The sequence below is a fragment of the Eschrichtius robustus genome, unplaced genomic scaffold (genome assembly GCF_028021215.1).
Source record: "Eschrichtius robustus isolate mEscRob2 unplaced genomic scaffold, mEscRob2.pri scaffold_403, whole genome shotgun sequence".
Lineage (NCBI taxonomy): Eukaryota > Metazoa > Chordata > Mammalia > Artiodactyla > Eschrichtiidae > Eschrichtius > Eschrichtius robustus.
This window is the reverse complement of record NW_027175329.1, coordinates 1-24,761: the sequence shown is the minus strand read 5'-3', so window position 1 is coordinate 24,761 and position 24,761 is coordinate 1. Positions and strand designations below refer to the sequence as shown.

Below are 24,761 nucleotides of genomic sequence, written 5' to 3'. Positions count from 1 at the left end.
AACTAGAGCCTGTGTGCCGCAAACTACAGAGCCCACGCGCCCTGGAACCCACGCGCCACAACTAGAGAGAGAAAACCCGCATGCCACAACTAGGGGGAAGCCCACACACCACAATGAAGAGCCTGTGCACCACAGCAAAAGATCCCACATGTCTCAATGAAGATCTCGCATGCCACAACTGGGACCTGATGCAGCCAAAAATAAATAATAAATAAATCTTAAAAAAAATGAATAATAGACTGAAACGTTAACAGCTGAAACTGTAAATATTTGAAGAAAACATGGGGGAAAAAAATCTTTGTGATTTTGGGTTGGCAAAATGTTCTGAGATATACCAAAGGTACCATCCATAAAACAAAAAGTTGGTAAGTTGGACTACATCACAATGAAATGCTTGAGCTTCTAAAAAACACTAATATGAAAACGAAAAGAGAAGTCCCAGATTAAGAGAACATTTTCACAAATCATGTGTCTGATAAGGGACTGGTTTCCAAACTACACAAAGAACTCTCAATGTTAAAAAGACAAATAACCCACATAAAATGGGCAAAAGGTCCAAATAGACACATCTCCAGAAACGATCTATAAATAGCTGACAAGCACATGGAAAGATGCTCAATATCACTAGCCCTCAGGAAAATGCAAATCAAACCCACAATGAAATCCCATTATTCACCCTCTACAACAGCTATAATCAAAGAGGCAGAAAATAACAAGTGTTGAAGAGGGTGTGGGGACCTGGAACAATCGTTATTTCTGCCCTGGAAACCAGTCTGCCAATTTCGCAGAAAGTTAAAATGTAAGTTCACCGTGCAACCCAGCAATTCTCCCCCTTGGAGTCTATCCAAGAGAACCCGTACCTTACATCCACACTGAGACATGAACAGGAATATCCATAACATTATTCACAGCCAGAACATGGAAACACTGCAAATTCCCAAAAACTGGTTAATGCATAAACCAAATGTGCTATATCCATAAACTGTCTTGCTATTCAGCAACTGAAAGGAGCACACTAGGATACGTGGACGAACCTCAAAAACATTCTGCTAGGTGAAAGAAGCCAGACATGAAACCTTGTATACTGTGTGACTCCATTCACATAAAATGTATAGAAAAGTCAAATTTATAAAGACTGAACTTTTGGGGATGATGAAAATGTTCTAAAACTAGATTGTGGTGGTTACTGTATGATTTTATACATTTCTAAAAATCATGGAATTACAGTAAGTGAATTTCATAATATATAAAAATACTTTAAAATACGTAAAAATAAAACATAAAGTTGCTTTAAAAAATTTTATTCAAATTTAGGATATCAAAACTAGAAAGTAACAATCTTGTTCAACAAAGTTGCAAGATACAAGATCAATATATAAGAATCAACTGTTCACCCATATCCATTCAATGAACAACAGGAAAACGAAATTAAGAAAACAATTCCATCTAGAAACCCCATGTATTCTATTTTAACAGTTTTTTTAAGGAACAAGACTTTCAACACAATTCATCTGCTGTGGCAACGCTGAAAGGTCGTAGACACACTGAGTTAGGGAGAAGGAAAGAAAATGCCTCTGTTCCATGCTTTCCTACAGGAATGAAGGCCATATTTTAATTATATACCCTGTGTCAGGGACCCAAATAAGAAAAAAAATTCTTTTGAAAACTGTTAAAAGGGATAGTAAGAACAAAAAGCAGAACTTCCTTGTTAGTCAAGAGATCTGTGTCCCATAGAGAATAGACTGGTGGTTGCCAAGGGGGAGGGGGTAGGAGAGGGTTGGACTGGGAGTTCGGGGTTGGCAGATGCAAACTACTATTACACAGAGAATAAACAACAAGGTTCTACAGTAGAGCACAGGGAACTATATTCAATATCCTATGATAAACCAAAATGGAAAAGAATATGAAAGAATGTGTGTGTGTACATACATACATACATATATATATATATGTATATATATATATATATATATGAGTCACACTGCTGTACAGCAGAGATTAACACAACATTGTAATTCAACGATACTTCAATAAAAAATAAAGTAAAAAAAAATAAAGAGAGGGCAGACAGCAGAAGCAAGAAGAACTACAATCCTGTAGCCTGTGGAACAAAAACCACATTCACAGAAAGATAGACAAGATGAAAAGGCAGAGGGCTATGTACCAGATGAAGGAACAAGATAAAACCCCAGAAAAACAACTAAATGAAGTGGAGATAGGCAACCTTCCAGAAAAAGAATTCAGAATAATGATAGTGAAGATGATCCAGGACCTCGGAAAAAGAATGGAGGCAAAGATCGAGAAGACGCAAGAAATGTGTGACAAAGACCTAGAAGAATTAAAGAACAAACAAACAGAGATGAACGATACAAAAACTGAAATGAAAACTAAATTAGAAGGAACCAATAGCAGAATAACTGAGGCAGCAGAACAGATAGGTGACCTGGAAGACAGAATGGTGGAATTCACTGCTGCGGAACAGACTAAAGGAAAAAGAATGAAAAGAAATGAAGACAGCCTAAGAGACCTCTGGGACAACATTAAACACAACAACATTCGCATCATAGGGGTCCCAGAAGAAGAGAGAGAGAAAGGACCTGAGAAAATATTTGAAGAGATCACAGCCGAAAATTTCCCTAACATGGGAAAGGAAACAGCCACCCAAGTCCAGGAAGCGCAGAGAGTCCCAGGCAGGATAAACCCAAGGAGAAACACGCCGAGACACACAGTAATCAAATTGACAAAAATTAAAGACAAAGAAAAATTATTGAAAGCAGCAAGGGAAAAACGACAAATAACATACAAGGGAACTCCCATAAGGTTAAAAGCTACTTCTCAGCAGAAACTCTACAAGCCAGAAGGGAGTGGCATGACATATTTAAAGTGATGAAAGGGAAGAACCTACAATCAAGATTACTCTACCTGGCAAGGATCTCATTCAGAGTCGATGGAGAAATCTAAAGCTTTACAGATAAGCAAAAGCTAAGAGAATTCAGCACCACCAAACCAGCTCTACAACAAATGCTAAAGGAACTTCTTTAAGTGGGAAACACAAGAGAAGAAAAGGACCTACAAAAACAAACCCATAACAATTAAGAGAATGGTAATAGGGACATACATATCGACAATTACCTTAAACGTGAATGGATTAAATGCTCCAACCAAAAGACACAGGCTCACTGAATGGATACAAAAACAAGACCCATATATATGCTGCCTACAAGAGACCCACTTCAGACCTAGGGACACATACAGACTGAAAGTGAGGGGATGGAAAAAGATATTCCATGCAAATGGAAAGCAAAAGAAAGCTGGAGGAGCAATACTCATATCAGATAAAATAGACTTTAAAATAAAGAATGTTACCAGAGACAAGGAAGGACACACTACATAATGATCAAGGGATCAATCCAAGAAGAAGATATAACAATTATAAATATATATGCACCCAACATAGGAGCACCTCAATACATAAGGCAAATGCTAACAGCTATAAAAGGGGAAATCAACAGTAACACAATAATAGTGGGGGACTTTAACACCTCACTTACACCAATGGACAGATCATCCAAACAGAAAAATTAATAAGGAAACACAAGCTTTAAATGACACAATAGACCAGATAGATTTAATTGATATTTATAGGACATTCCATCCAAAAACGGCAGATTACACTTTCTTCTCAAGTGTGCACGGAACATTCTCCAGGATAGATCACATCTTGGGGCACAAATCAAGCCTCAGTAAATTTAAGAAAACTGAAATCATATCAAGCATCTTTTGTGACCACAATGCTATGAGATTAGAAATCAATTACAGGGAAAAAAAGTAAAAAACACAAACACATGGAGGCTGAACAATACGTTACTAAATAACCAAGAGATCACTGAAGAAATCAAAGAGGAAATCAAAAAATACCTAGAGACAAATTGCAAGGAAAACATGACAATCCTAAACCTATGGGATGCAGCAAAAGCAGTTCCAAGAGGGAAGTTGATAGCAATACAAGCCTACCTCAAGAAACAAGAAAAAGCTCAAATAAACAATCTAACCTTATATCTAAAGGAACTAGAGAAAGAAGAACAAACAAAACCCAGAGTTAGCAGAAGGAAAGAAATCATAAAGATCAGAGCAGAAATAAATGAAATAGAAACAAAGAAAACAATAGCAAAGATCAATAAAACTAAAAGCTGGTTCTTTGAGAAGATAAACAAAATTGATAAACCATTAGTCAGACTCATCAAGAAAAAGAGACAGAGGACTCAAATCAATAAAATTAGAAATGAAAAAGAAGAAGTTAAAACAGACACCGCAGAAATACAAAGCATCCTGAGAGACTACTACAAGCAATAATATGCCAATAAAATGGACAACCTGGAAGAAATGGACAAATTCTTAGAAAGGTATAACCTTCCAAGACTGAACCAGGAAGAAATAGAAAATATGAACAGACCAATCACAAGTAATGAAATTGAAACTGTGATTAAAAATCTTCCAACAAACAAAAGTCCAGGACCAGACGGCTTCACAGGTGACTTCTATCAAACACTTAGAGAAGAGCTAACGCTCATCCTTCACAAACTCTTCCAAAAAATTTCAGAGGAAGGAACACTCCCAAACTCATTCTCTGAAGCCACCATCACCCTGATCCCAAAACCAGACAAAGACACTACAAAAAAAGAAAATTACAGACCAATATCACTGACGAATATAGATGCAAAAATCCTCAACAAAATACTAGCAGACACAATCCTACAATACATTAAAAGGATCATACACCATGACCAAGTGGGGTTTATCCCAGGGATGCAAGGATTCCTCAATATATGCAAATCAATCAATGTGACACACTATATTAACAAACTGAAGAAGAAAAACCATATGATCATCTCAATAGATGCAGAAAAAGCTTCTGACAAAATTCAACACCCATTTACGATAAAAACTCTCCAGAAAGTGGGCACAGAGGGAACCTACCTCAACATAATAAAGGCCATATACGACAAACCCACAGCCAACATCATTCTCAATGCTGAAAAACTGAAAGCATTTCCTCTAAGATCAGGAACAAGACAAGGATGTCCACTCTCACCACTATTATTCAACATAGATTTGGAAGTCCTAACCACGGCAATCAGAAGGAAAAGAAATAAAAGGAATATAAATTGGAAAAGAAGAAGTAAAACTGTCACTGTTTGCAGATTACATGATACTATACATAGAGAATCCTAAAGATGCCACCAGAAAACTACTAGAGCTAATCAATGAATCTGGTAATGTTGCAGGATACAAAATTAATGCACAGAAATCTCTTGCATTCCTATACACTAATGATGAAAAATCTGGAAGAGAAATTAAGGAAACACTCCCATTTACCACTGCAACAAAAAGAGTAAAACACCTAGGAATAAACCTACCTAGGGAGACAAAAGACCTGTATGAAGAAAACTATAAGACACTGATGAAAGAAATTAAAGTTGATACCAACAGATGGAGAGATATACCACGTTCTTGGATTGGAAGAATCAACATTGTGAAAATGACTATACTACTCAAAGCAATCTACAGATTCAATGCAATCCCTATCAAATTACCAATGGCATTTTTTACAGAACTAGAACAAAAAATCTTAAAATTTGTGTGGAAACACAAAAGACCCCAAATAGCCAAAGCAGTTTTGAGGGAAAAAAACGGAGTGGGAGGAATCAGACACCCTGACTTCAGACTATACTACAAAGCTACAGTAATCAAGACAATATGGTACTGGCACAAAAACAGAAATATAGATCAATGGAACAGGATAGAAAGCCCAGAGATAAACCCACGCACCTATGGTCAACTAATCTATGACAAAGGAAGCAAGGATATACAATGGAGAAAAGACAGTCTCTTCAACAAGTGGTGCTGGGAAAACTGGACAGCTACATGTAAAAGAATGAAATTAGAACACTCCCTAACACCATACACAAAAATAAACTCAAAATGGATTAGAGATCTAAATGTAAGACTGGACACTGTAAAACTGTTAGTGGAAAACATAGAAAGAACACTCTCTGACATAAATCACAGCAAGATCTTTTTTGATCCACCACCTAGAGTAATGGAAATAAAAACAAAAATAAACAAATGGGACCTAATGAAACTTAAAAGCTTTTGCAAAGCAAAGGAAACTACAAACAAGATGAAAAGACAACCCTCAGAATGGGAGAAAATATTTGCAAACGAAATCAACGGACAACGGATTAATCTCCAAAATGTATAAACAGCTCGTGCAGCTCAATATTAAAAAAACAAACAACCTAATCCAAAAATGGGCAGAAGACCTAAATAGACATTTCTCCAAAGAAGACATACAGATGGCCAAGAAGCACATGAAAAGCTGCTCAACATCACTAGTTATTAGGGAAATGCAAATCAAAACTACAATGAGGTATCACCTCACACCAGTTAGAATGGGCATCATCAGAAAATCTACAAACAACAAATGCTGGAGAGGGGGTGGAGAAAAGGGAACCCTCTTGCACTGTTGGTGGGAATGTAAAGTGATACAGCCTCTATGGAGAACAGTATGGAGGTTCCTTAGAAAACTAAAATTAGAATTACTATATGACCCAGCAATCCCACTACTGGGCATATACCCAGAGAAAAGCATAACTCAAAAAGACACATGCACCCCAATGTTCACTGCAGCACTATTTACAATAGCCAGGTCATGGAAGCAACCTAAATGTCCATGGACAGACGAATGGATAAAGAAGACGTGATACATATATACAATGGAATATTACTCAGCCATAAAAAGGAACGAAATTGGGTCATTTGTTGAGACGTGGATGGATCTAGAGACTGTCATATAGAGTGAAGTTAAGTCAGAAAGAGAAAAACAAATATCGTATATTAACACATATATGTGGAACCTAGAGAAATGGCACAGATGAACCGGTTTGCAGGGCAGAAATAGAGACACAGATGTAGACAACAAACGTATGGACACCAAGGGGGGAAGGTGGTGGGGGAGGGGTGGTGGTGTGATGATTTGGGAGATTGGGATTGACATATATATACTAATATGTATAAAATGGATAACTAATAAGAACCTGCTATATACAAAAATAAAATTCAAAAATTCAAAAAAAAAAAAGGACACAGGCAGGCTGCCTCCCCCAAGCTGTTCTTCCCAGCACTTCTAATTGAGCAGTGCAACTGTTGTTTCTTCCCTTGTTCATTCTTTCTTGTCACACAGGTAGAATGGCCCCCAGTTGCCTACCCACTCTGGCTCTATGTGACATCAGTTCCTGCCCCTTTTTCATTTATCCCCTATATCCATATCCATTATATAATTGCCCGTCTGTCTGCCTATCTATCTATCTATCTATCTATCTATCTATCTATCTATCTATCTTTCAGGGGGACAAAAGGATTGCAGCTCCAAACCTCCTATTTGAGAGTTCCTATCAGGACTGATAATATTTTTCACTTAGAAACTATGACACCATCATGGACAAAATCAGTTTGTTTCTCCAAGCATTAAATGCTAGCTACTACTCTAAGAGTATTAACTCCGCAAAGGGCAGTTATATTTAAGGTTATTTAAGAACAAAGACTTTGGCAAGCCTGCAGTGGCAGGGGGCTGTGTGCTTGTTTTGGGCATTTGCATTTTAACAGACTGAGAAATAAATCCACTTTTTAAAGGGAAAAACCATTTACCATCTGCAGTTCATTAACGTCAGGCAGGGAAAATCTGTCGTTCACACACATTTGTGATGCAGTTGGCAGATTCTCCTCTACGGAGGGTTTCATCCACAGTGACTGAGACTGAAACACCCTGCATGGCGTGACACGTGATATGGTGAACCAACCACTCAGCTTCTACTTGGTGTAAAATGTTAGTATAGTATCTGCTCATTTTTTTTCTTGCGACAAACGTCAGTATCGTTGACAGAAGAACTGGTATGGTTGTAGATAAAATGAAAAAAATAAATAAATAAAAATGTACCAAAAAAAAAAAAAAAGAGAGAGGGAGAGATCTATGTCCTAATCCTATCTCTATACAACTTTAAACAAGTTACTTTACCTTGGTTTTCAAAATATGTTCTACAGAGCCCAAAGGATTCCACAGACTTCTACGACTTACCTAAAAAGTGGAAAAGGTGGTAGAGTTTTGGTTTCCCCATGGTAACTTTTTTTATGGGATTTTATTTGGAATTCCCAGATAAATTTAATTAGATGGGTTTCTTAGCCAAAAGTCATTTGGAAACCACTGGAGTAAAGGCACTTCAGGCACTTTTTTCATCTTTAACACTATAAAAATCTACTGATGCAAAACCATCTCATCAGCTCATTTTCAGTCCTTTTTGTACTGGTCCAATTGTCATCCTTCCTAATAAGTGTGAATCAGTACAACTTGTGAGAAAAAAAAGAAAAGAAAAAAAAGAAAAAAAAAAAGGATAAGAAAAAAAAGGGTAAGAACATCAAAGAAAGAAAAAAGGATAAGAATATCAAAGAAAAAAGAAAAAGGATAAAATCATCAAAAGAAGAGATGGTGGTGGGGACGAGAAGAGATGAAACAAAAGTGGCAGAATATTGGAGCTTGTTGAAGCTGGTTGATGTGAATGCTGTGGTTCACCATATGTTGTACCTTTATATAATCCTGAAATTTTCATCAAAAAATTTAAAAAATACGGATACCAATATTTTTGGACAAAACGTGAGAACTGGTGGAAGTTCATCTCCTGCGGTCCTAATATGGACACATGACAGAAAACATTTCTTTTAAACTATACCGCACGTGTCTTAGTCCATTCAGCTTACTTTAACAGAAATACCATAGACTGGGTGGCTTATTAACAACGCAACTTTATTCCTCCCAGTTCCAGAGGCTGCCAAGTCTTGCTGGTAGTTATGGTGTCTGGCGAGGGCCTTCTTTTAAGTTCACAGACGGCTGTCTTTCTGCTGTGTCCTCACATGGCAGAAGGGATGATGGAGCTCTCTGGGGTCCCTTTTATAAGGGCACTAATCCTATTCATGAGGGCTTAATCCACCTTCATAAAATCACCTCCCAAAGGTCTCACCTCCAAACACCGTCACACTGGGGATTAGCTCTCACACGTATGAATTTTGGGGGGGACACACTCAGTCCACAGCATTCAAAAATAAGATTAAAAACTTCACGAATCAGAAATGAAATAGAAATCCATACATAAAAGATGCTGAATTGTCTCAGAATTTCTGAAGAACAATGGTTAAAAAGTGACCAAATTCATATGCTGAAGTCCTCACGCCCCCTACCTCAGACTGGGATCTCCCTTGGAAACAGGATAGCTGCAGATGTAATCAGTTAAGTCAGAATGAGACCATACTGGAGTAGGGTAGGCACTTAATCCAATAGGACTGATGTCCTTATAAAGGGGGAACTATGGACACAGATACACACCCACGAAGGCCATGGGAAGATGAAGGCAGAGACCAGGCGACGCTTCTGCAATCCAGCCTGCCAGCAAACCACCAGAAGCCAGGGGAGAGGCATGGAACAGAACCTTCTCAGAGCCCTCAGAAGGAAGCATCCTGCCTGCACCTTGATCTCTTGGACTTCTGGCCTCTAGAACCGTGAGACAAAATTTCTGTTGTCTCCCAGCTGTAACAGCAGTCCTAGGAAACTAACATATCTCACATTCTAAAGATCTGAGCAGCACTTACTAAAAAGAACCTTAGCGCGCCGCATTATCCAGGCCATAAAGGAAAAGACAAGACGTTCAAAGGGATGTTCTGCAAGAGTATTCAGAGGACAAGAGAGCACCGCCTTTTCTCTTTCTTTCCCCAGGACAGCAGTGGAGTGCAAAATCACATCGAGTAATGGAGGTTCTCACAGAACCTGTGAAAGAGGAGGATGGCATCTTACTTTGTGGTGGGGTGGGGTGGAGATTGCTGAGCATTAGAAACTACAGGGCCCATGTCAGGTGCAGCGCTGGGAGAGCACTTAGGAAAATGTGACGTGTGAACCCTAAGTTTGGGAGTATATGTAAACACATCTCCCGTGTAGGGAAGGACGCCTCTTGGCACGGAGAGGTCCAAACTCCACGAGCTGACTGGGGCTTGCCTTAATAACCTGGGGGCAAAGCCAGCAGATGGACAAGCTACATTTACAGTGTTTGGCAGGGCCAAGAATGCATAGATTCCCAGAGGCCAAATTTGGAATAACTCACACATCAAAATCAATAACAGGAGTGGATGAGAATACATTTTTAAAAATCCATGAGCCTACTAGTAACAAATTATTTCCTTTAAAGGTGAGAGGAAAGAGGAAAGCTCTCTTTTACAGAAGAATGCCACCTCGTATTTGTAGACAGGGCAGAACTGCAAAGTCACCATATTGTAAATACCAAAGTAATAATAATCGATTCAGGTAAAAATTATCAATGGATGCTAAAACCACTAGATAAAAGATTTCAGGGAATAGGATGTCCACTCAGTCTTAAAATGACACTCCACAGATTAAAAGGGAAAAAGGTACTTTTACAGAGAAATCTGGTGGACATCGCCTTCACCAAAGCATTAGTAAAAGTGTTTAATTTGAATCTCATCATAAGACGACAATCACACAAATCTAAGTGGAGAGGTATTCCGCAAAGAAGCCGGCATAGACTCTAAAAAATGTCAATGTCACAAAAGGCAAAAAAGGCGGGGGATGTCTTCATGAGTAAAGAAACATGAGAAACTAATTGCAATGTTGACTGGATCCTGAATCAGACAGGAAAAACAGCTATAGAGGGCATTTATTGAAACATTTGGAAAAATCTGAGTATGGACTAGAAGATAATAGTGTTGTAACAATGTTCAAATTTCTGTGTAATAAATACATTACCTACAAGACTGTCCTTGATGTTTGGAGATACATGCAAAGAGAAGTATTAAGGGATACAGTAAAATAATGTCTGCATTGTGATCCTCAATTAGTTCAGTGAAGAAAAAACTCAATGTCAGCAAATAGGCAAAATATTAACAGGCAGAGAATCTAGGGGGAAGGGCATATGGCTATTCATCCACTATACTTTCAACTTTTCTGTGGGCTTGAAGTTTTCCAAAATTAAAAGTTAGGAGAAAAGACAAAACTTATGCACTTCCTTTGAGCCAAGTTTAAGTCCAGCTTGAAGCCCATTCAATGGAACTCCACCCATGAGACAAGTGTCCGAGGGTAAGATGACTCAAGCAATAAAAGCGTATTCATGGGCAAGAGCTGAGCCCCGAATACGGGAGAGGGAAAGAGCTGCAAAAGGTGAAATATGAAGTACATTACCTATTCTGGGGAAGTGATGGGTTTTATGAGGGCCTCTGAAAAAACATACTATGTGTAGCACAAAAGAACTGGCACTTATATTTATGCCATGACACCTAGCTGGATTACAACAGCATCATTCACATCAGACTTTGCCCCTTTCCTCTTTCTTCTTCCTCAACCCTGAAAGTAAGCACAAGGATAAGTGGGAGAAAGTGAAGGTTAAAAGAAGAAACCACCCTCACCGCATGTATGGGGGGAAGGGGAAATCTTTAAATTGGGTGTAAGATTAGAACTGGAGACTTTCTGTAACTTAAAGTACGCTTCAGTTACTAAAAATAAGATGGTCTTTATACGTACAAATGATGGGCTAGAAAGGGAGGAACTGACCTTGAATAGATGAATACAGTAATTAATATTAGAAAAATAAAGCAGAGGATTCAGCCGTTTACAAAAACAACAGTGATAAACTCCCAGTAGTGAACTGGGGCTCGAGCCAGGAGGAACTCAGGGAGCCGAGAGGGGGAACAGGCACCGGGGTCAAAGATGCACCTCCCTGGAGGAAATGAAACCTGAGACTGCTCCTGTGAGGCAGTGAACAGACTCACCCTGTGAGACCGGGGACTGTATCTTCTAGACAGGCACAGAGGTGACAAAGCTCAAGTCACTACTCCAACTTCAAATGAAAAGAAAGTGCCTGCCTGCAATGAAGGGAAGAGTTAGAAGTATCTGTGCAACAGACAATCAAAGCATCACATGCTGGTCAGTACTGGAGGCAGTTTCTCTGAAAGACCCTATTGCAAGACCTTCTTCGGAGCTGAGGATTTCAAAAGTCAGGCTGGGGCAACTTCAGAACTGCCTTACAGGAAAGGGTGAGCGTGGGAAGAAGAAAAGAAGAAAAACCCCCTGAAAGAAAACAAGGCAAGTTGAACTCACAAACCAAAAATTACAAAGCATGTAATGAAATTTGATGCTAAGACAGACAACCAAAGGAACCCAAGAAACAGGAGCATTTACAGCTGAGGAAGTAGAAAGAATAGTACAATCTAAAAAGGAGTTTAAAGTAAGTATATTAAATGTGCTGAAAGACATAAAGGAAGGACAGAATCAATAAAACAGGGAAGGAGCTTATGAAACTGTAACAGTAGATTCTAAGAAATGAGAAATTAAATGAGTCGTTAATTAAACATTCAGCAGAGGGGACACAGCAGACTAGACAGAGTTAAAGAATTATTGAATTAAAAGATAAAAATTAAGAAAACCACCAAGAAAGATCTAGATATAAAGACATGGCAAATATGAAAGACAGGAAATACAGAGACCAACATAGACTGAAAGCTGCAACATACATTTAATAGACACTGCAGATGGGAAAGAGATAACGGAAGAGGGGCAGTATTAGAGGACAGGTGACTAGAAATTCTCCAAAAGACATCCACGCGGGATTAAACACTGCAAACAGAACATGCAAGATTTACTCCTGCTTTCTCATAAAACCAGTCTAAAGTGACAGTGTAAGGACACAAATCACACATAAGGAACACAAAAAGGCAAGAGAAAAATATATGAAGGTAGTGGAACAGATGTACAAGTGGTCATTGATTAGAAAGACTGCAGAAAGCTAAACCCTCTCTAGGAGGAGGAAAAGCCTAGAAAAAACCCAAGTCATGCCACAGAACTCAGGAGAAGTTGCAAATATTTTCTCCCATTCCATGGGTTGTTCTTCATTTTCTTGATGACATCCTTTGAAACATCAAGGATGTTTTAATGTTTGATGAATTTCAATGTATTTTTTTCTTTTGTCACATGTGCTTTTGATATCATATCTTAAAAAACCTCTGCTAGATCCATGGTCACAAACATTTGCTCCTATGCTTTCCTCTAAGACTTTTATAGTTCTAGCTATTAATTTTCGGTTTATGATCCATCTGGAGTTCATTGTTTATATGATGTGAGGTAGGGGTCCAATTTCATTCTTTTGTATGTGGAGCTCCAGTTGTCCCAGCACCATGATAAAATTTTTAAAAACCAGTGTTGACACAACTGGAAAGCCATCTAGAAATGAATAAAACAGATTCATTATTCACACCTTAAAATGAGGTAATTCTAAGTGGATCTGAGATTCAAATATAAGAAAAATGAAACCATACAAGCGCAACCCTAACCCTAATTCAGCAAAATTGGCTGAATTCCTCTAAAATGTGACAGTGGGAAAAACCTTCCTAACTATTAAAATCCAGAAACTATTAAAGAAAAAGATGGATAGATTCGCTTATATAAAAATTTAAAACTTACTAAAAGCAAAGTAAAAAGACAAATGACAAACTGAAAATATATTTGCAATTAATATTTTCTGAGTTAATGATATTATAGAGTTAATATCCCTAATAGACACTGAAAACCTCTTAAAAATAGAGAAGAAAAAGGCCAACAGCCCTGTTTTAAAAGGTGGGGAGGGGACACTAGAGATAAGAACAGTCAGTCAATTCACAGAAAAGAATATGCAAATGACTCAAACATACAAAAGTATGCTCATAAAAAGAGAAATCTAAGCGACACCACACTAAACATATCCATCATCAATCTTGCTCATGGTGCGGCTGTCACAGGCCTGTGTGAGCCACAACTTATCAAACACGTTAAACAAATGTATTTTATTGTACATCAGTGTATGTCAATAAAGCTGCAAGAAAAATACACTTCATCTCCAGTGAAGGGGAGTATCGCAATACCTAGAAAAATTAAGATGTGTTTACCAAGAAGGAATGCCATAATCACAGGGAGAAAAAAGGAACTCATCCAAGTGAACTTTAAGCACTGCACTTCACCTATTTACCCTCAGCATAAGGAGGAAGAACTGAAGCAATACTGAGCATTACTTAGTAGGTTTGTTGTTGATGATGATATGGATAGAGCAATTCTGAAACTACTGAGCATACGTTACACAAGTGGGCAGACATGGAGATATGAATGCTGCTGGGGGTTAGGTTTCCCACCAGGAGAGAAAGGAAATGGAAATAAGGAATGGGGTTGGGGGGAAGAACCCTAGGTATTGGACTGGAATTAGAGTATCTGTATGAACTTGTGATTTAAACATAAATATCGATTTTTAAACTCTATCCACTGGATAATGACGTTTACAGCAGCAATGAACATAAGTAGTGCCCAGATCTTGGTTCCCAAATACCATTTTAGGGCTTCCCTGGTGGCACAGTGGTTAGGAATCTGCCTGCCAATGCAGGGACACGGGTTCGAGCCCTGGTCTGGGAAGATCCCACATGCCGCAGAGCAACTAAGCCCGTAAGCCACAACTACTGAGCCTGCGCGTCTGGAGCCTGTGCTCCGCAACGGGAGAGGCCACGACAGTGAGAGGCCCGCGCACCGCGATGAAGAGCGGCCCCCGCTCTCTGAAAACTGGAGAAAGCCCTCGCGCAGAAACGAAGACCCAACACAGCCAAAAATAAATAAAAATTAAAAAATTAAAAAAAAAAGGTAAAGAGAAGGCGAGGAACTGCTGCAGACCGAGACACTCAAGAAACAGCAAAAGGCTAACGGAGAATCCTGAGTTGGACCAAAGAAGCTGCACTAAAAGACAGGATTAGGACAACCAGGAAAACTGAATGTGGACAGCATATATTTGGTAATAGTACTATATTATATCTGATTCCCTGGATGCACGTGGTTAAGTGCCTCGTACACAGTACAAGAATGTTATTGTTCTTAAAAAAAAATACCTGCTGAAGAATTTGGATGTGTGGGCTCACAATCTCTGAAACTTACTCTCAGCTGGTCAGGAACAAAAGTCCACACTTGCCCTGTATCTTCCATACAACAAAGTCATCTTCGGAAAGAGTGTACAGGACACACTGCTCCCTTACTTGAGATCCACCACAGGCTCCCCGATGCACTTGGAATAAAACCCTGATCACTGCCCCTGGAACGCAAGGCCCACCTGACTGGGCCCCTGCCTAGTGCCCTCAGAACCCTTATCGGACCCACATCTTCCTTTTACTTACGCTCCATCCACATGGCTTTCTTTCTACCCTCAGAAGTCAACTCAAAGGCCCCTGTACCAGCTGTTGGTTCTCCCGACACATTCCTCCTCCTCTGTACGGCTGACCCTCATGCCACGCGGACCTCAATGGAAGCGTCTCCTCGGAGGCCCGCCTGCCCCTCACCCTGCAGTCGCTTGCACTGACACTTCCTTATTTTCTTCGCAGCATCTACTACTATGGAAACCACAGCATCTTTCCCTGTTTGTATATTTACTGTCGGTCTCCTTCACTAGAACGTAGGTGCCATGAGAGGAGGCACTTACGTCTTGGTCACCACTGTTTTCCAGAACACAGGACAGCGCCTGTATACAGCAGGCACTCAACAACTAGTCACTGAATAACCTAGCTACTTTTCTACATACCCCGTATGGAGACTACCACTTAACAAGAATGGAAACCCTAATGAAATCTCAAATGGTCATTCAGGAGCTATTTGAAGCAGCACAGAACAATCCAAAACCCCCCAACTGTAAGCGGCTAGAGCTGGGGAGGAAAAAGGGCAGAAAACAGGGGGCCTGCGACCTTTTCGCTGTGTAAGCACGCCCCCGCCAGGCCAGGAGACACAGAGACCACGCATTCCACGCATGCCCTTGAGCCACAATCTGCTTCAAGCTAAATGGGGCGGGGGCAGAATGTGTAAGCAAGGGGAGGGGTATTAAAAGAAGGACATCTGTTGTGAGTGGTGTCAGCAAGGGTTTCTCTTTCAATCACTCTGTCTCAAAACAAAGCCAAGAAAACAAGAGGATTCCTTTGTTTCTCATCTTCTATGAAAACCATGGTTGACACATTTGAGTCACAAAGATTCTAAGAGTGAACCATCTTTCCTCATTCACCCATCACACCCCACCTTTTAGGACAGGCTGTGGTTTATCTCAAGGTTGCTTGTGTGCTGCCGTTACTGAAATTTTCATAGGTAACTTCAGATAAAATACCTCTCCTGACTGACGCCTGTCTGCAAAAACCACCTGAGGATTTTTCTCTCTGTGTTTCCAGGTAACTCGTTACACAGTGACCGGAAGGAGACACCCGTGAGTCTGGCACCCAGTGCTCAGTAACCATGAGTCCGGCACCCAGCGCTCAGTAACCATGAGTCTGGCACCCAGCGCTCAGGAACCGTGAGTCTGGCACCCAGCGCTCCGGAACCGTGAGTCTGGCACCCAGCGCTCAGTAACCGCCTGAGCAGACTCACTGTACGTTATCTTGTCTTCCCGAGGGAAATACGTACATCATTCAAAGGGAACATTCTTACTGCCCTTCATCCAGAAAGATTTATTTAACCGTCCCACTGCAACTCGCAGATAGACATGGGATTACACTCTACAAAAAAGCAATATTCAACAGACAGAATTTTAAAAAATACAATTTGATAAAATGAGTAATTCACCCCTGAGCACCCCATCTTCTGTAGATGTAAACTACAAAACTTACTTTTTACTTTTTCTAAAACAGACAAATACTAGTTGTCCTGGTACAAGAGCTGTTCACAACTTGAAGACTTGTTTAATGTAAGAGTCACGGTGCCTTACTTTCACTCCACACATTCCACCTCACAAAGACAATGCACCAGAAAATTTAAGTAAAACATTAGTTCTTTGAAAAGACTTGATAAACAGATTCGCCTCCAGAAAAGAACCCACAAACAACAAAGGAGACAGAAGACTTCCCTGGTGGCGCAGTGGTTAAGAATCCGCCTGCCAGTACAGGGGACACAGGTTCCAGCCCTGGTCCGGGAAGATCCCACATGCCGCAGAGCAACTAAGCCTGTGCGCCACAACTACTGAGCCTGCGCTCTAGAGCCTGCGAGCCACAACTACTGAGCCCACATGCCACAACTACTGAGCCCACATGCCACAACCACTGAAGCCCGCGTGCCTAGAGCCCGTGCTCCGCAACAAGAGAAGCCACCGCAATGAGATGCCCACACACCACAACGAAGAGTAGCTCCCGCTTGCCGCAACTAGAGAAAGCCCACGTGCAGCAAGAGACCCAACGCAGCCAAGAATAATTAATTAATTAATTTTTAAAAAGGAGACAATTTCAGATGCTACAGATAAAGAAATGAGATTATTATACCCAATGTAAAAATGGGCAAGGATATGTATAGACATGTCTTCAAAGAAGATACACAAATGGCCAATATGTTTATAAAAAAATCCAACATCATTAGCCTCCTGAAAATGCAAATCAAAGCCACAATGGATACACCAGCCTCACAACAACTAGGATGGCTATGATGAAAATGACAAGATACAACTGTTGGTGGACATGTAAACTGGTACAGCTGCTTCGGAAAACAATTCGGCAGTTAAACATAGTTAAACGTAGTTACCATATGACCCAGCAATTCCACTCCTATGTATATATATGCCCAAAATGAATGAACACACATGTTCATAAAAAAAGAAAAACCTGTACATGAATATTCACAGCAGCCAAAAAGCAGAAACCCAAATGTCCACCAACTGATGGACAAACAAAATGCTGTATATCATACAAGGGAATTTATTGAGCCATTAAAAGGAATCAAATACTGATACAGGCTACAACGTGGACGAATCCTGAAAACACTGTGCTAAGTGAAAGAAGCCAGACACAAGAGGTCACATACTGTACAATTCTACCTACAGGAAATGTCCAGAATGAGCAAGTCCGCAGAGATAGAAAGTAGATTGGTGTTTGCAGGCCTGCGGGGTGAGGAGAGTGGGCAGACTGCTAACAGCTGAGGCGTTTCCTTGGGGGATGATGAAATGTCCTGAAATTTGAAGAGTGGTGACGGCTGTAACACCTCTGTGAATATACTGAAGCCTTCAAACACACAGTTACACGTTACAGTTTCACTCTGTGGCTCCTGGCAACATCCCAGGACACATGCATTCCTCACAAATGCACAAAGGGCCGTGTAAGGACGTTATCACGTCTGTCCATCTCCTTTCTTTCCAGGGACACTTACCTGCATGAACTGAAGCCATCTGTCTTGTTCTCCACTACATTTTAGGGCATTTTAATCCGTATTTACTTATTTAAAGTAGTACATGCTAGCTAAGAAAAGCAATGTCTCCCTTATCCCCACTCTCTGAAAATTCACTGTTTATCCAGGTCCATTTTCTGTTCACTTATAAATAGATACATGGCTTGGCGGCTTTTACAAAAATGGGGACATTCCTCACACAGACACTTCACTTGAGTTTGTAACTCAACAACGTAGCACTGACAAGACTCCAATAAGCAGCTCGTGTAGATTTTCCTCATTCCTTAAAAATTACAGTATGGATGCAGCATATTTTAACTATCCCAGTCTTCCACCAACTGACATTCGTTCTTCCTTGCCGCCAGAGTCCTCTTTCTAAAGCAGTGTAGGCCTCACCCAGCTTTTCACTGTTATGGAGTCAGCATAGCAGACATCAGTCTGGGCTCTAGGACCAAGCTGTCTGAGTTTGAGGCCCAGCCTTACCATGTACTAGCAACGTGGCTTCGGAGAAGTTACATTACTCTTATCTTTCTTCACCGACCTAAACACCTTACAGGTTCCTATGAGGATCAGATGACTTGCTCCAGTAAATGGTAACTGCAGCACCTCCAGAACAAGGCCAGGCACAGAAGCGCTCAAATGTCTGCTTGCCATTATTACTAAGCACCCTCATGAATTCTATACTCATTACTCAACCCCACTCATCGTTCCCCGACGACACCTTGCCCTCGGCTACTTTCAAGTGTTCTTCTGCTGCAGCCCTCTGGTCCACAGTGATCTAGCCACCCAGAGCTCCTGATTCTACGTGCCCCTCGAAGTCTGGTGCAAATGTCAGGACGCCTTCTCTAGCTTCCACCTCGTCTACCTTCTATGACCCTGCTTACTGCCTAACGACTTAGCCCTTGTATCTGTCATTTGTAAAACTGCCCTTCTCCACACCTGGAGCAAATTTCCTGAAGCCAGGGACAGCATTCTGACGATCTCTGTACCATCAAGTTTGCCAAGATGAGCTCAGCATTCATTCACTCAATCCATCAACTACCGTTTATGGAGCACTGAGCCCGGGACTGCTCCGGGCAGGGCGAGGTAAATAAAGTGCTCTCCCCTGATGGAGCTGACACTCTACCGGAGGATATAAAGACGACAAACAACTATGCATGTAACATGAAGTGAGGCGAGAGAAACGTGAAGCAAGGTAAGGGGGACGAGGAGACTGGGGCAGAGAGGTCAGGAAAGCGCTCTGACAGGAAGCCTGAAGGTGTCAGAATGAACCACAGGCGATCGAGGAGGACTATCCAGGCAGAGGAGAAGTGCAAAGGCCCAGACATGGAACGCGCTGGGTACGGTTGAGCGAGTCTTTGGAGGAAAGTGAGCGGCAGTCAAGGAGTGGGAAAACCACGTTCCTGTCAGTGTGTAGATCTGGGGTTTGGAGTGTGCGGAGGTGGGACGTGCCTGGTCTCAGCCACCGGCGCCGCGGCTGCCGGGGCGGGCGGGGGGGACGTGAGACAGGCAGGAGGCAAGGGCGGCGGGGGGCCAGGTAAGAGCAAAGGGAAACGGGGCGGGCGCAGCAGAGACGGTGACAAGCGGCTCCGGGATGTGCTGTGAAGCCAGAACTGACAGGACGCGCTGGCTGATGAGGAGAGACACAGGGGTCAAGACAAGGACAAGGCTCTGGGACCGAGGCCAGAGGGCCTCACGCTGCCGCGTGAGCAGAGCCTCCGGGAGGGCACATGAGACAGACTGCGGGGCCTCGCCGGGGCCGGCTCACCTCGGGCACAGGTGGGAGGGCCGAGTACAGATGCCCGATAGAGAGCAGTTAACCGATCACACGGCGGGAGGGTACAGCAGATCGCTTCTCATCACTTATCTTCTCGGTGAAGCAGGAAGCCAGGTCACGACCGGAGACCGAGGAGTGAGGAGTGAGGAGTGAGAGGTGAGGACATGGCTGGGGCTTGAAAGAGGAGAAACTACTGCCGGCAGAGTGGGAAAATCAACAGATTAAGGAAATGTGACAGGATTTCAGGCACCCCTGAAGGCCCAACTTGAGCTCAATGGCCAACATTTAAATTAAGACCGTTTAGGGACTTCCCTGGTGGTTCAGTGGTAAAGAATCTGCCTTACAATGCAGGGCACAAGGGTTCGACCCCTGGTCAGGGAACTAAGAACCCACATGCCATGGAGCGACTAAGCCCATGCGCCACAACTACTGAGCCTGTGCGCCGCAACTACTGAGCCTACGCACGCTGGAGCCTGCGAGCCACAACTAGAGAGAGAAAACCCGCACACCACAACTAGAGAAGAGCCCACACGCCATAACGAAAGATCCCACGTGCTGCAACTAAGACCCGATGCAGCAAAAAATAAATAAAACAATAAAATAAATCTTTAAAGAAAATAAAGATTGTTTAACAATATTGCATTTCACATTTACCATCTATATGCACAGCAGACAGAACTGGATTTATCCGGGATTAAATCCAGAATTTAACTAGATGTGTACCATAGCAGAAGGGCCAAGAAATTTGAGGATCCATGCAAAGGAGTCATTGTAAGTGAGAAAGAAGGAGGCACTCTGGTAGATGTTCAGCAAACGATGAGGTGGATCAAAAAAGGAGATATGGATACAAGGTTCTCAAGCTCTTTCGCTCAAAACCTTGCAATGATTGCCCCAGGCCTCTTCACCAAATCCAAACGCCTCAGACGGCCAGTCGATGCCTTTCCAGCCTACGCGAATACTGGTCACTGCTATTCCAGCCACAGGGATAACCTGCACACCCCACGGTACCAAATCTTCCCAGGTCTTTCTAAAGGCTTCCAAGGGTTCTGCTGGAAGAAAGAAGTTGCTCCCCAGCCAGAAAGAATTAGTACAAGTTGTTAAAAGTGGGTCTTGTCTTCAAACTCTTAGCAAGTCTGCAATTAAATAATCACTGAAGCTAGTGGCTGGGCTACAAACGTAACTTTGTTATGAGAAACTCTTCTGCGTGATAATATATATTCTAGTGGTATTTTACATGCTGGGATGTTTCCATGGTTTCTCTGGATAACCCCTCTAACTAGTTCCACAAGAAAAATCAAGCCAGCAATTCTCTTCCTAGTATCATCTCTTATCTTTCATTCTTTTCTTTTACTCCACCCCTAGTAATTTAAAATATTTTTCATTTAATATTAACAATAATCAGTTGTGTCTGTAGACCAAACCTTTATTAAGAAATCTGCAACTTCTTACAAATCCTAACCATACCCTGGTATGTATCTCCTTTCTCTTTGCTTTATTAAAATTAGTTAAAAACAAACAAACAAGAATTCCTTCAACAGCGAGAAATGAGGTCTGCAGCTGCGGAACCTGTTTTCAAGAGGAGGAGGTACAGGGTTATTACCCCACCGAGGGAGGCGCAGGCACACGCCCTGGAGAATGCTGTGTTCCAGGTCAGGTATCCCTCCTCCACGCCAGCGTAAACAGAATGCTGGCCAGCTGTCAGGGACAAAATGGAAAAAGTTCACTCAAGCACCTTCACCTAGAATTAAGGCCACAGCTTGTTGTCAGGAGCACAGAGGCTTAGGTAATCATCTAAAAACAAAAAGCCTGTGAGAACAATTCCTTCAGGAAAAGCAGGAACACTTGTTTTTCCATTTCAGCATAAATATTAAAACGTGTCATTTAAAAAGCCACAGAAATATTCTTTCCTTTCCCAAATTTCTTTTGAAATTGTCTCTGTACTAATTCACTAATTCTCTGAGGCTAATATTATGATCTTCCCATGAATGCAAAGAGCTCAAAGCAGCTAGTAGACTACAAATTAGCAAGGGTCAAGGGGGAATTCCTTGGCGGTCCAGTGGTTAGGACTCTGCACTTTCACTGCCGAGGGAGCAGGTTCAAACCCTGGCCGGGGAACTAAGATCCTGTAAGCTGTGCGATGAGGCCCCCCCGCCCCCGCCAAAGAAGACATAAAGACTAGATGAACAAGAGAAAAGGTTAAAAAAAAAAAAAAAAAAAAGAGAGAACCAAAGAGTGCAATGAAGTTACGTAACATATCTTCCACATGCCTGTGCCCTAGTATCTTTACCACCACAGTAAATGTCAACTGAGCAAGACAAAATTCTCACAGTGATTTCATGTGACTCAAGTAAAAGGTAATTTATATGAAGACAGGAGGAGAAATTTTTATGTTCTTGAAAAGGGGGAGCTGAGGAAGAATACCGTACCTAAATTCACACGGTTCATAACATCTAGAAAAAATCTGACAAGTCGCATTTTATGCATGAGACAGACGCACATGGAGAGAGGGGTTTCCCCACCACAGAAGTATCTTCAAATTCTATCCCTTACATAGAAGCATGTCACAGGCAAGCATTCGCAACAATCCTGGAAGCAAGGTATGACTGACAGTGTGGTATGATGTGTATTAAAATATAAGAGGCATGTGGGGGTAAAGAGATTAAATGTCATTAGCACAAGATGATTTTATTCTTGCAAATCATACAAGTCCTATATACCAAAGATATAAAATAAATTAACGCAATGTGATATTATTTTCAAACCCAATACTCAAAGCCTAACACACAAAAAATCATGGTGTTTCAAAGCAATTAACGATGATTTACAAGTGAAGGGTCTGCTCTGACCAAGGCAGTTACAGCATCATGGTTCAAACAATGGCTACCCCACCATCAGAGCATGCTGCATTCACGTGGGACAACCATCTTCCCACTTTGCTCAGTTCGCAGCTGTTGAGTACACATGGAAGTAAACGGGGTCAAAGCTGAGGATGAGTCTTCTCGTGTCTGTAAAGCCAGAGTCATTCCCACAAAAGCCTTCTTCGTCCTGAAACCCCAAAGCACCACAGCCCCCAACTCCTCACCCCTGTCATCTATCTTCCTGTCTGGCAAGACGGAAAGATGAAACACATGACATCAGGACACATGAAAGTTATTAAGCAAGGTTACTAATCAAAATATTTTTTAGTGTATCAACCAAGTAAATATGTAAAAATCTAGTAAATAAGAGAAACTTCCATAATTAAGACTCAGCTAATTGTTTTATCCTACGAAATAAGCTGTGTCCCTGTCCTCCATTCAGGAGATACTTCAGTTTTATAACCCTGACATGTTTACATGGCACCTTTACATCCCGGACAATTTTAACAATAAAGAATGACCCAAGTGTTATAACTAATAATATTTTCTGGGTCAACACTTTAATTAAAAAGCTCCCCCCTTAAAAAATTATTTGAATTATACTATTACAATATTTGTATATTGGTTGCTTTTTAAAATATAGAGATATACATAACAGGACAAATAAAGTTTGTTGTTCTCTGTAAATTCATTTAAAAGTATATCTATGATCACCCTATCAAGATCAGAAAGGTTAGATTATACTTAGAGATAGGTAAATGCCTTGGAAGTGTTTTTACCATCAAAAGAAATAATGATCTTAACAGCGCATGTAATTTTCGTGTGTGAAAGTGTGAAGGTCACTAACTTTGCTGTTTCTGTAAGTTTCTCTGTCTATAAAAATGCAGTTGAAACATAACCAACTTAATTCAAGATGTTAAAATTAATTATGTTAAGTCAGCCAAAGCGCTGGAGTTGAATCACATGATCCTGGCATTCTAGGCTGATGGCTCCCTCGGACCAAAAGGATAGTAAATAACCAAGTAAGGTGCTTCTGGGGTGTATCAGGTCCCTAATCAAGGATGTGTGATCACTGACCCTTTAGGTAGAATAAAATGCAGAGTATAAACAGGTTGGTGATAGTTTATTTAATTTAGGTTGAGCCACCTGTAAATTCTTCATACCTCTGGAAACAACGTGCATATCCATCTTGAAAATACCAGTAGCAACAACAAGTATTCCTAATATTTGCTATGAAATCCTGAAGCATAGGAACTTGTATAAAGTAGACAAGTTTGATTCTACACCATCCAGGCTTAGCCCTTTGCTCCCCCCACCCTTTGCTGCCTTCTTGCCCCATCACCCTTCCAACCCAGTTTCTATCATCAGGAATTTACAAATAAACTATTTTATAACAAGGTTTTCAAACAAACAAAAACCGTGATGTGGTTCTCCCATCACTTAAATGTAACAGTATCGATTAACTTAAATTCTAAGTGTAGAAATGACCACTTTCCATGTAAACAGAAGAGCTTTACTCTGACAATCCTTCCATATTTCCCAAAGTTGAGATTCTGGTAAGACACATATGTGGCACTGTATCAGCAGTTTGACCTTCAGGCTTCAAGATTAATGTTAAAGTGAGACAAGTCAAACTTTAGCACTTTCTAAGAGACCAGAAAGCTGTGCTGTTATTACGCCTCTTTTACGGAAATAGTAAGATCTTAATCATGTTCATACCCACGAAATCTTTTCTTGAATGGCATAAATCGGAGTTCCTGTGCTTAAAATGTTATGGTTCAAATTCCTTTAAGAAAGAAATCACCAGCGACAACACTTGACAATTAGAATC

The 24,761-nt window shown here is 41.0% G+C and overlaps 1 protein-coding gene across 2 annotated transcripts in view; it reads right to left on the bottom strand.

The window, feature by feature from the left end:
- Nucleotides 1-21,862, bottom strand: part of LOC137757790 (band 4.1-like protein 5) — a 63,786-nt gene extending 41,924 nt beyond the window's left edge. For both annotated transcript variants that reach the window (XM_068534382.1, XM_068534383.1), the window contains exon 1: nucleotides 21,811-21,862. The gene's annotated coding sequence lies outside the window, so the exon portion shown is untranslated. The remainder of the gene's footprint in view (nucleotides 1-21,810) is intronic.
- Nucleotides 21,863-24,761: the final 2,899 nt, after the last annotated feature.